The sequence below is a fragment of the Trachemys scripta genome, chromosome 1 (assembly GCF_013100865.1).
Source record: "Trachemys scripta elegans isolate TJP31775 chromosome 1, CAS_Tse_1.0, whole genome shotgun sequence".
Lineage (NCBI taxonomy): Eukaryota > Metazoa > Chordata > Testudines > Emydidae > Trachemys > Trachemys scripta.
Genome location: NC_048298.1, coordinates 81469042 through 81481853, shown reverse-complemented (window position 1 = coordinate 81481853; position 12812 = coordinate 81469042). Strand labels below are relative to the sequence as shown.

Here is a 12812-nt window from a genome sequence, read left to right as displayed (position 1 = left end):
TTGTGAAATCTACTGGCAAAGCATAGGTGTCCATCTCCTCTAGTCCCAGGGTTCACATAAAAGATAACTGCGTTCTACTGCTACCTGTTACTCCATTAGCTCAAGTAATACAGAACTGTGCTGTGATCTATAGATCCCAACCCTGCTGTTCACCCATATGCGGGAGAGAGGGATTCAATATGGTTCTACGATACATTTTTTTTTTCAATTTGTTTTTTTTAATCTTAGGAAATTACATCCAAAAATGCTACATTAAAAGAATCAGAGGGGTAGCCGTGTTAGTCTGAATCTGTAAAAAGCAACAGAGGGTCCTGTGGCACCTTTGAGACTAACAGAAGTACTGGGAGCATAAGCTTTCGTGGGTAAGAACCTCACTTCTTCAGATGCAAGAAGTGACTTGCATCTGAAGAAGTGAGGTTCTGACCCACGAAAGCTTATGCTCCCAGTACTTCTGTTAGTCTCAAAGGTGCCACAGGACCCTCTGTTGCTTTTTACATTAAAAGAATGTTAATGTTGCAAAGCCAAGCACCAAAATGTTAGGTTAGTTAGGTGCAACCTTAATTCAGTCCCCTTGTGCATACACATTATGGTACAGTTTTTAATTATATGATCACATACTATTTTTTCCACAGGATCCCTGCCTCTTTCAGTGCATAGGGTGGACTGAAGCTGTTGTCTGTAGGACCCTGCTTCATTTGTTGCAGAAGCTGGAAGGTGTGTAGTGAATGAGGCAGGGAATGGCAGGAAGAGAACGGACAGTCTCATGGTTAAGGCAGTTGAATGGTGCCCAGGAGAAATGGATTCTATCCTTGCCTCTGCCACAAAGTTGCTATGTGATGCTAGGCAAGTCACATATGCCAATATATTCACAGGTGGCCATTCAGTGTCTATTCCTTATTTTCTGGGTACCCAATTTAAGACACCTGGTGTCTGATTTGCAGAAGTACTAAGCGCTCACAACTGCAACTGAAGTCAACGGGATCTCTGCGCTGAACATATAAAACGCTATAAAAAAAGGCCAAATGTTCAGATTGGTCACACAAAATTAGTTAACACTGTTACAATTTTGGCTTCCGTCTCTGTCCCGCAGTGGCCATGTGTAAAATTAGCATAATAGCACTTCACCTCTCAGGGGTGCTGCAAAGATGATTTCATTAATGTTCATAAAGAACTAAGATACAGTACAGTAGATTCCAAATATCAGCAACCCTCCCCCCCATACATTAAAAACACTTTTTTTTTTATATATTTAGCACCTCCGGCCCCAGCAGCTCCGGCCTCCGGACGAGCACCTCCAGCCCCAGCAGCTCCGGCTTCCGGCCGAGCACCGCCAGCCCCAATGGCTCCGGCCCTCGGCCGAGCAGCTCCGGCCCCCCGCCCCAGCGGCTCCAGCCCCTGGCTTAGCACCACCGGCCCCAGCGGCTCCGGCTCGGACTCAAGCCCCACGATCCCTCCCTCCCTATTTTCCCGGACATGTCCGGCTTTTTGGGATTTCCTCACGGACAGGGATTTGAGGCCCAAAAAGCCGGACATGTCCAGGAAAATCCGGACGTATGGTAACCCTAGCAGAATCTATTTTGCTACAATGAGAGCCCCACAGAAAAAGTGGAGGAAATGAATAGAGCTGGTTGGGAATTCTCTGTCAGAATCATTTTCCAACTGAAAATGCAGTTTCTCCAAAATCAAAATTTTTGCTGAAAATTTTCAATTTTCTGTCAGGAAAATCTAAATGAAATATTTCATTTTAGGTGGGTTTGACCCAAATTGGAATGTTTTGGTTTTTTAACTAAGCCGAAACATTTTGTTTCAAATCATTATTTGCCCCCCCTCCTTCTTTCCTATGGGCTGGACTCCCTGGAGAACTACACCTTCCAATAATGCAATGTGTATTTCCCCCTGATTGACCAGCATGGTGCATCATGATCAGATGGCTCTAGGTGCATTACGGGAGATGAAATCAAGCCAGGAAGCCTAGCCCAGATAGGAAAATGGTGGCATTGAGCTCCCAAATTACAGCTCCTATGAGGCAATGAGCCAGTATGGGACAATGTAGTTTAATATTGAACTAACTTGAAACAAAGCATTTTGATACATTTTGATTCTGGCAATGTCAATGTTTAGTTTCAATTCAAAATGTCAAAACAAATTTCTGAATCAAAATTCCACAAAAAAATTCAACTTTTTGTCCCAATTTGGCGAAAAAACAAATGCAGAACTGTCAGAATTTCCCATGGGAATTCCTAATTTTTCTCAGCAAACCTAGAAATTAATAATTTTTTACCCAGTGCAAGGTTTGAATGGTGTGCAAGAAATAATGCCTGGGCCACACACTGAATGATGAGTATAAAAAGAAATACTGCCATTTCAATGAACAACATCTGACCTGGGCACTGAATGAGTCAGAGGCTCTGTGGAAAATATTGTATGTGATCAAATAATTAAAGAATGTATTATAATGCACAAGGGGGCTGAATTAAGGTTGTACTGGCAACCTTAATTCTGGCATTCCTAACTTTTGAGTTTTTAACTTTGCAACCTTAATGTTCTTTACATGTAGGGGTTTTTGATGTAGTATATTTGTGGAAGGGACATATCCACCCAGTGATGTCAGAAGTATTAGGTTGAGCTGAATAGTCTAATAAATTTTCCCCCAATGAACACAATCTCCATTGATATAAATAATTATTGGTATAACAACTGATTGCCAAAAAATTATACTTGGAAATAGAATATTTTATGGCAAAGGAATAAACTGTATAAAAGAGGGATCCACAAACTTCTCAAACAACTATCACAGTTTACTAGACTAACTGAATGAGAAATGAATAAGTGCACGGCCCAAGGCCCAAACTTGAGGTTTACCACTAAGATAGGAAGAGGAGCCTAGAATACCAATGCTGACACTATGTGCCAGTGATTGGGAACCTGCTTTAGAGTACACAGACAGAACTTTGATAAATATTATGAAAGATGCCCATCAAAATGCTTATTCCCAGAAATGCTCAGGACATACAACAGCATTTATTATATATGTATACATATACACACACATAAAACCCACATCTTACAAGAATGTTGTTGTCGTCAAAAAACAACCATTAGAAACACAGGAAATTCAGAATTAAGGTTAAATTGAGCAGTCAACTTATCTTTGTTTAAATGTTAATGACATGAACTGGGAGGTAGAAAGTAGGATACTTTGTGGTGATATTAAGATCTGTGGGCCCTGTGATAGGGGGAGCTAGAAACTCTACAGAGTAATTAGGAGGCAGAAAGCAGGAAACCCTGTGATGTTCAGGAGCTCTCAATATTCCCTGGCTTCACAGCTGATTTACCTAAATCTGGCCCCTAATCCCAGGTTCTCCTGTTTCTTCTAGGTTCCATGCCTTCATTTTTTTCTTCCACTCCCAGGTTTGCCTCTCTGTCGACTTTCTAGGGCAGTAGGAACTGCTACAGATCTTAGTAAGTCCCTAGGAACTCATGTAAACTTTAAAGTCCATGGACATGATTCTGCATATCCACTAAGGTCAAAAGCAGCTCCTACTGACTTTAGAAAGTCTATTGAGGCCTGGGACCGGAAGCAAAAATCAAGGTAGGGAACCTGGGTGAACAGATTAGTCAGGGAGGTTGACTGGAAAACCACAGGAGCTGCACAGTCTGTCACAGGCCAGTTAAATCTGCAAAGCTTGGAATGGCTCACAGGGGTCAAATATGTACATGAAAAAGATTAAAACACAGGCCTAGCCAGAGCAGGGAAATTAATTTCACTAAATACATTAAGAAATGACCAAATCCTTTTGCAACCAGAGCAGCTGCAAAACATACAACTACTACACACACACCCAGCCACCTCTCACCCTCCCATGCACACACGTGCATTTATGTCTCATACAGGAAAGTACTTGTTTTGCAGGCACACGCATTTCTCTTTAAACAGATGTCTTTCTTCTTTTCAACTGGTCTGGAAAATGAGTGTGTATTTTTTGTGTGTTTATTGCCTTTGTATCCTAATTCTGGCTAAGAGCACGTTTCTCTGAGCAGAGTGACGCTGTGCATTGTTAGGTCTCTCATTCACGTTAGCATTCAGCTTCCTCTATTTCTACAGGTTACAGGCAGGAAACTGGAAAATGGGCCACAGGAAACCTGGCCTCCTACATCTGTCCCAGTTTGTAATCGCAGCTCTGGTTTTATTTTGCTCAGTGTCTCAGGTTTGTTTTAACCCTTGAGATGATGACTGCATTAGCTTGCAAAAGAACATGGCTAATTTGCTGTTAAATTACATTATTTTGGTAAGAAGTTTTTTTTTTTTTTAATGTAATTACTGGATACAAGAAATGATGAGAGTTGCATAAATTTTTTAAACAGGACAATGTCTAGCAGGGAAAAAAAATCATTATGCAAGTTTAAAGAGAATTCATTTTTCACTGAAATGACCAAAATCTTTTTATTGTAACTAACATTCAGCGCTTAAAATAAATGAATATTTTTAGAGAAAAATACAGAAAAATGTAATTTCTAGCTCATTTATCTTATCTATATATTTTCAGTGTATAAACCTAGTGCTATGGTGAACATCTATATTGAAAGTTAACAACTTTCAGATGCTTTGCTTATGCCAATTTTTTTTTAGTTTAATTGCAAACGTAAGAAACATGCTGGTTGTGAAAGAGAAAATTAATTTTAATATTATCAAGAACAATATTTTTCAGGTATATTTGTTTTACATATGACTCCAGATGCAAATTTGAGCTGATGTTGATTTTGAGACAGGTTGTATTTCTAGAATAATTAGCAAAATCATTACATTTTCCCCTTGATATTGGTTTGTGTAACAACCAATAGATCATGAGAGGTTAAAGAAAGTGGCGAATACTATCCAAACGGCTGCACAGGAACATTGTAAAAGAAAAAGGCAAAGTCTGAGTCAATCTTCAAATTATATTTCTCAACAGTTATGTTTCAAGGATGACAAATAGGATGTGGTTCGTGAAAAGTTAGCATTACTGCCAAAATGAAGAAAAAACAAATATCAGTTTGTTTACTTAGAAATTCTGTCAAATATTCAACAAAGAATATCTTACTACTAATTTAACTGACCTTGAAAAAGTAAGCTTGCAAGTAAATGTATAAATATACGTGTATTAACTTGATGAAGAACTTTCTCTGGTAAATGTCAATAGAACTAACTTGTGCTGCCGTACTCACCAACAGCACTTTAGGGAACTCTTTGTACACAATATAGTGGGTTGGTAATTTTTCCATATCCAGCAACTGGAAGGTTTCCTGCTAGAGCATCCTCAGAATTTTTCTATTGTGTTGAAACTGCAAAAACTTTCTAAATCAGGACTTCCTCCTATTATATTTTAGAGGTGTCTTTCTGGGAAATGCAGATTCAAGTCAAAAGGTAGGAATTCCTGCAGCACCACCCAGTGGAAACATTAGAAAAAGTTAAAGATTGACCCAACACAGAAGTTCTGAGATGGCTTCAGAAGAGCAGTAATACTGCCACACAATTAAGGTGTTTTAAGGGTGTGTCAAAAGACACATAGGGCTTTGTTGCCTGCAGTGCTTAGCAGTATTACATGAGATAAGCATGCTTCACCACTCATGTATAAGCAACTAAATAGTTTTTCCTTAACTTTTATTTTTGTAGGATCTTTTAATAAGAAATTAATTTAATTTAATAATTTACAGAGCGTCTTTCTCCCCCCCCCCCCCCCAAAAAAAATCATCACCAGTCACTTTGGGCTCTGTACAGTTTATCAGACAACAACAATTAAAACAGCACAAAATAGACAACAGCAACTCCAAATACATTATTAAATGACAAATCTACATAATTAAAAAGGAAGGATACATACATGGGGACTATATCAGTTGCAGAAGAAAGCACTTCTGATAAAGCAACATCTTCAATAGATCTTTAAAAGTAGAGAGGGATGGACTGAGGCAGATGTCTATGAGTTCCACAGGCTTGGTCCCTTGCCACACTGAGGTGTGATGATAGAACCCCTACGATGTGACCGTCTTCAGAGTAGAGACACCCAAAAGGGTAAGCCTCAAGTAGCCGCCTTAACAAGAATGGAATATAAAATCCTTAACATGAGGGAATGTCGCCTTTTCCTCCCTGTTAAGGGCTTTAATAAACAATGTGTTTAACTATTTCTAAGGCTAACCCATACACAGAAGTGCATAAATCTATAATGGTTCCAAACATTCACCTTGGGATAAATGTAAAATGAATACAGACTCCTTATGTTTCCTTCATCTGCTCATATGGTGTACATCTGTGGCATGTTGGCAATGCACTAGGTTGCAATCTAAGGAACTTCCAGGTTCAAAGGCAGCCCTGTATCTTTATCCTCCCTGTATGAATTTTTTTGTTACATTTTTGCCTGTGTCAGTGGGGCTTAGTTATAATTATTTTGTTCCGTTATATAAAATCTTTGAAAGTCTCCATTTTAAATGTTGAAAAAATATATGTGCTAGTGGGAAAACAGCTAGATAAAGGCAGTGTAAACTGCCATGTATTTAGATATTTGTTTGCAGGTGCAGATGCTACTTCTGAGGAGTTTACTCAACATATCCAGTGACGATTCCTCCTAAAAGTAAATATGACTTCTTTACCGGTGAGCCTGTACTTTAACTAGTGTTTAAAAGCTTCAAATTTTGTGACAAGGTACAGAAACAGAAGCGTTTATAATCGATATTGATGACTACAATGAGGAGATGCATTTTTAATAAGTTTATCAGTAGAATCATAGAATAATGTAAATGTTCCCTGTATATCTACTGCTATTTTTATACAATATTTATTTTTATTTTTAAACCAATCCTCCACTCTTAACTGACTTGTCTTTTACTAGAAACTCAGGAAAACGAACAGGTCTCTTAATACTGTGGATAGAAAAGGATCTGGTCAAAAGGAAAGGGAATGCAATTCTAGTAATTTAGGTTTGGCTTAGTTTGAAGGTGAGACTGAGACTTGAACCATAGTGAGGTGATGGGCAACATATGTTGGCAGACTTAGCTAACCCTCTTCTGTAAATTGAATTTTCAGAATGTGTTGGCTTAGGAAAGATGAATCATAACCTGCTTGTGCTATTTTATAATTTTATCTGTGTACTTACTCGTTACACTGGGATTTAGTTGTATGATTAGACTAAAAATTGCATGGCTTGATTTAGTAAAAGGCAATCTGTGTACATATATAGACATTTGCATACACAGAGTGTCCTGAAAAATAGCTAATGTTCCTTTGATAGCTATTATAGACTAATCCAAAATCATGACTCCCTTATTCACATTGGTGAACAGTTACTCACAGGAGTAGTCAAGACCCACAGTTGCTGGCTTCCATAGGATTAGTCCTGTGACTAACTGTTCACCAGAATGAGTAATGGGTTCAAAAACTATCCCTAAATTAAGAATCACTGGTATGTACTCTCATGTATCTCAAATTCCAAGAATATTAGTTTCCTTCTCCCTTTCTCAGATACAAAATTGATCCATGAAAGTTCTGTAATGTCAAAAGCTATCCAGGTTCTGGTTTGCTCTAGTGCAGGGTGGTGTGCACTTTCAGAAGTGGTGTGCCGAGTCTTCATTTATTCACTCTAATTTAAGGTTTCGCGTGCCACTAATACATTTTAATGTTTTTAGAAGGTCTCTTTCTATAAGTCTATAATATATAACTAAACTATTGTTGTATGTAAAGTAAATAAGATTTTTAAAATGTTTAAGAAGCTTCATTTAAAATTAAATTAAAATGCAGAGCCCCCCGGACCGGTGGCCAGGATCTGGGCAGTGTGAATGCCACTGAAAATCAGCTTGCATGCCGCAGGTTGCCTACCCCAATCTAGTGCTAATGCTGAAGCCTAATGAAATAACTAACTTATCTTTTAGTCTGTACCATTTTTCACATACCTAGTACGCTGATAAGACCTACAGGTATCACCCAGCATCTTGTCTCACTTCATTCATTAATGTAAACACTAAAATAGCTAGTGGGCTATAAGTTACAGTTTAAGGTGAATGTTATTTAAACAAACAAAAAAATCTGGTCATTGTCCTCCAGGGTTGGTAATATCTTGTATACTTAAATCAATTCCCATGGTTACTGCAAACTATGAAGAAGAGAGGGAAGGAGTATCACTTACATTTTTGCCACAAACATCACTGTAGAAAAAGTGCCTAAATCACAAAGCTTTAGAAATGACATTTGTTCACCAACTAATCTGTTAACATCTCTGCAGCTTCCCAGGACACACAGCCATCATCCTTTTTGTTCTGTCTATTGCATCAGGTCACTCTCGTCAAATAAGATCTAAAGACTATAGCCACTATCCTCAGGCCTCACCATGCTGCATAGCAAAAGGCGATGGATGCCACCTTTTTACTCCCCCAGTCAGCTCCAAGATTGGGGATCAGTTGAGCCACTGTTGTATATTAGAGCAGTCTGGGGCTGCTCTAATTTGCAAACAGCTTTAACTTCCATGGCACCTGCAGTAAACAGAGATCGCTGGAATGAAGCGGTGCTATAATTAGGCTCCCTATACCAGCCCTACTCCACTGAAGGATTCTCCTCAACTGACCATTTAGACCAGCTTTAAATCTGCTCTGAGACACCAAAATAGGATAAAGTAGTCTTCATAGAGGCCAAGATCTGACCCCTATATCTAGAAGCTAAACTCAGATTCTGATCTCAGTTAAGCTAGTGTAACCTGAAACTACTCCTCTGAAGTCAGTGGAGTTTTTCCAGACTCCACTAATGTAACTGAGATCAGAATTTGTCTCTCCCTTCTATATACCTTCTAATATTATTCATTCTTCTATGGCATTACTGTATGCTTTGCTCGGAAAAGCTGATTGAAGTACTTAGATTTTAAACTTTTGGAATCTGTTTGTACTAGCACAAAGGGGGCCGCTGAACACCACTGCAATATAAATTGTTTAATAGTTGTAATACATACCAGGACCTTTCTCTGAAAGCTCAGGCTGAAAGATACTCAATTAACTCTATTTGTAAAGAACAGACTTACGATAAAGGGATATGTGGAGATATTACAGTGAAATGCTGCCACCAGAGAAATGTATATTGTAATAGAAGTCTGTTCTGCAGATGTATTAGCATGTCAGTTGTTTCACAAAACTAGCAGGGTGAAACTTTTACAATACCATAGTTATATAATTTTAACAAATATCCTAAGTAGATGATTGTACAAATGTAAAAATACTAGGTTTTAAACAAATTCCTATTTATGTTTTGTTTTTGCCAGTACCCCTCTACCCCGATAGAACACAACCCGATATAACATGGGTTCGCATATAGTGCGGTAACCCCAGGGCTCCGGCAGCGGGGCTCGGGCGGCACTTTAAAGGGTCCAAGGCTCCGGCTGCTGCAGGGAGCCCCGGGCCCATTAAATCACCGCTGGGGCCCTATAAATCACCGTTGGAGCCCTGCCGCCACTACCCCGGAGCGGTGGCAGTGGGGCTCGGGTAGCAATTTAAAGGGCCCTGGGCTCCCCGCGGCCGGAGCCCCAGGCTCTTTAAATCACCGCTGGAGCCCTGCTGGCGCTGTCCCGATATAACGGGGTTTCACCTGTAACGCGGTAGGGATTTTTGGCTCCTGAGGACCGCGTTATATCAGGGTAGAGGTTTATTTTCAAGAAAACTTCATCTTGCAAGATGGCATTTTGCACAGAGCTAATACTTAGCACATCTTTTATGTTAACACTTAGAGAGCCTGTTATACATTTTAAAATTATTTTAAAGATTGAAAATCATGTGCTTGGGGAGACTGTGACAATGATTCATTACGTAACTTAACAGAATTTTTGTTAGCAGCTAACACTGTTGTATGTTTAAAAATAAATGAAGAAAACATTTTAAAGGACCATGCATACTGGTAGGAACATTGTGAAGGGTGAGAGAGACAGGAATTTCTCTGTTATTACTCTTGCAGTTAGGATGTTAATACACCTGAGGTACGACATTAAGATAGTACACATTTCAAAAACCCCAGAAAATGACTCAGGGTTGCTGCTCTGTATTTGGAACCCTCTGATATGGAATAATACATTGGCATAGACAGCCCAAGACAAGGTGGAAATGGTTCTGTTCCGTGAAACAGGATTTAGGGAGCTCATGCAGGGACCAACATCCTCTGCACACCGTGAAGCTGCTCCGCATATCCTGACACAAGCTTTTGAACAGGACTATGACACACCAGGAAGCAGGGCCGGTGTTACCATTAAGGCAAACTAGGCGGTTGCCTAGGGCGCCAAGATTTGGGGGCGCCAAAAAGTGGTGCCCCCCAATTTTTTTTTTTTTTTGCAGCGTTTCTGGGCTGGGCTGCCGGTGGCGTGCTGACACCTGCAGCTCAGACTCCCTCTCCCAGCGCAGCGTCCACTCCATGCAATTATTGTCATTGCCGGCGGGGGTGGTGTGCTCAGGGAGGGGGCATAGCAGAGGTGAGCTGGGGTGGGGAGCCCTGCGGCAGCTCCTCCCACCCGCGGCAGCTCCCCACCCCCCCCCGGCTCGGGGAGTCAAGCGGCAGCTCCCTACCCCAGCTCACCTCTGCTACGCCCCCTCCTCAAGCGCACAGTCACCGCTCCACTTCTCCCACCTCCCAGGCTTGTGGTGCCAATCAACTGTTTGGCGCCACAAGCCTTGGAGGGGAGGAGAATTAGAGCGGGGGCGGCGTGCTCGGGGAGAAGGCGGAGCAGAGGTGAGCTTGGGTGGGGAGCTGCCGCACGGCTCCCCGGGGGGGGGGGCTGCCACGGGGGGGGGAGCACCTCAGGGCGGGAGGAGAGCTGCCACAGGGCTGGGGGCGGGGGGGGGCGCAAGGTGGAAGTTTCGCCTAGGGCGTGAAACTTCCTTGCACCGGCCCTGCCAGGAAGACTTTTGGCCTCTGTAGGGTAGGGGCAGGCATAGGAGTGTCAGGATCTACTCCAGTCCCACTAAGGGCTGCACTAGCAAACACTTTATCATGTGCTTAACTTAAAGCATGCAAGTAGTCCCATGACTTTAATAGGAGTACTCACATACTCAGAATTAAGTACGTGTTCAAATACAGTTGCAAAGCAATTTGTGGCCTCCAGAAGGATTCCTTCTCCCTCATCTCAAGAAGAGAGTTAGCCGTATCTCTGGGGCATCTCTTACTTACTGCTGTTGATTAAATTTGGGGGGCAAAAGAGGAGCACTTTCTGTGCTGGGAGTTTGCCATCGAGTTTGATAGGACTCCGAGCTGGTTGCTGTGTTTTGAAATCTAGACTTGGTTGTTGACTGTCCTGCTAAATTGCCCTGCAGTTAGGTAAATTAGTGCCTCCTTTCTAGCAGGGGCTCTTAGAAGTGAGAGCAGTGCAGTTTTTAACTGGATAGGGCAGTGATAAGAGGTGACTGAGAGAGAGGGGTTGAGTAACCCATTCCAGCTGTGTTTGGGGCCCAGTCTTTAAAAAGCATGCAGGCTCCAGTGGCTGGTGAGTTGAAGGCAGCTTCAAGACTAAGGGAGTTCACCAGTGGAGGAAGGCAGGGCTGCATCGTTATTTTATTTTCCCCTTTCCTTAACTTGCAGGTACTCTACAACAGTGGTTCTCAACTGGGGGTATGTGTACCCCTGGGGTACACAGATCTTCTAGGGGATACATCAACTCATCTAGATCTTTGCCTAGTTTTACAACAGGCTACATAAAAAGCACTAGCGAAGTCAGTACAATCTAAAATTTCATACAGACAAAATGAGAAAGTAAGCAATTTTTCAGTAATAGTGTGCTATGAGACGTCTATATTTTTATGTCTGATTTTGTAAGCACATAGTTTTTAAGTGAGGTGAAACTTGATGTGTGCAAGACAAATCAGATTCCTGAAAGGGGTACAGTAGTCTGGAAAGGTTGAGAACGACTGCTCTACAAGGAAGAACCTGCCATGGGATGGAAAATGGCATGTCACCAACACCACCACTTGCTCTTTCTCTCTCCCTGCATCTGTGGGGTCCCCCATCAGACAGGCATCCTAATCCTGGAAGTGTCCACCCAGGCCCTGGCTTTGACCTACTGGGACTGAGGCCTGCATGTCCCTATTGACGAAAGTCTGACAGGGGAATGACTGTGTGCGAGAGGTGTCTGTTGGTGGAGTCCCTCGGGAAGCAGGTAAGAAGAGCTGCAGGAGGGGGTGCCTCATCAGTGTAGCATCCAGGAGTGTGAGGACTTCATCGATAGGACACACTTGGAAACATCTAGGATGGAGGATGTTAGCCAACTACAGATGACTACACCAGCACCAGAGGAAGAAGGAAAACTGGGGCTGTATAGGGAGGAGACTGGCTACTGGCCACCTTGAGTAACAGACAGTGCTTCACCCCCACCCAGGTCCATTGAGGTGAAGGAACTGTACATCGTACTGGCAACAGGACACAAGGAGCAGACTTCAATGCCTGAGGAGGAGGAGTCACCTGCCCCCAAAGCTGGGAGACTCACAGTCACCCCACCCAGGAGGAGTAGGTCTAGGGTGCTGGTGGCTGGGGATTCCCTTTTGAAGGAGACGAAGGCATCCATCTGCTGACCTTACATGATTTCTGCGAAGGTGTGCTGCCTGCCTGTAACCCACATCTGAGACGTTACGGAAAGGTTGCTGAGGCTCATCCGTCCCTCTGACCACTATCCAGTGTTACTCGTCCATATGAGCACTAATGATACTGCTAAGTATGACCCTGAGCACAGGACTCCAGAAGCAAGAGTGAAGGCATGCAGATTGTGTTCTCATCCATTCTCCCGATGGAGAGTAAGGGCCCAGGCAGGGACACATGCATCCTACAG

At 42.1% G+C, this 12812-nt stretch overlaps 1 protein-coding gene across 2 annotated transcripts in view; it reads right to left on the bottom strand.

Annotated features, from left to right (window-relative positions):
* The window catches only part of ELK3 (ETS transcription factor ELK3), a 60003-nt gene that overhangs the window by 38247 nt on the left and 8944 nt on the right, over nt 1-12812 (bottom strand). The window contains exon 2 of one of the 2 annotated variants that reach the window (XM_034773209.1): nt 5862-6071. The exons of the other annotated variant lie outside the window; for it this stretch is intronic. The gene's annotated coding sequence lies outside the window, so the exon portion shown is untranslated. The remainder of the gene's footprint in view (nt 1-5861; nt 6072-12812) is intronic. 2 annotated transcript variants of the gene reach the window in all.